The 388-nt window shown below is 59.8% G+C and overlaps 1 pseudogene; it reads right to left on the bottom strand.

The window, feature by feature from the left end:
- The window catches only part of LOC119585282, a 4,490-nt pseudogene that overhangs the window by 3,841 nt on the left and 261 nt on the right, over nucleotides 1–388 (bottom strand).

Genomic DNA, 388 nt, shown 5'->3' on the forward strand with positions numbered 1-388 from the left:
TGTACTCTTTCAGTCCCACTTCCGTTTATTCTTACGCCTCTAATCTCCTCCCCACTCATACCCATTGACCCCCACGCGTGCGCCTCACACCCACACAGATGCCCTGCCCCCTCCACGCTGGGTCCCCTACCCCCCCCCCCTCTCTGCACACAGGCTCTTAACTTCCCCCTCGTCTCATCGCCCTCAACACAGGACCCCTCCCCCTTCACCCCTTCCCTCTCCCCATCACCCCTTACCCCTTTACCCATCACCCCCAACCACCCCCTCCTCTACCCCTCTCTTTTACCTCTCCCCTCCCCACACACTCTTCACCCCATCCCCCTCCCCCCCCCTCCCTCCTCACACCTCTTTAACTGCCGAACATCATGATTCCCTTTTAACCCCTTTG

Source organism: Penaeus monodon, chromosome 19 (genome assembly GCF_015228065.2).
Source record: "Penaeus monodon isolate SGIC_2016 chromosome 19, NSTDA_Pmon_1, whole genome shotgun sequence".
Lineage (NCBI taxonomy): Eukaryota > Metazoa > Arthropoda > Malacostraca > Decapoda > Penaeidae > Penaeus > Penaeus monodon.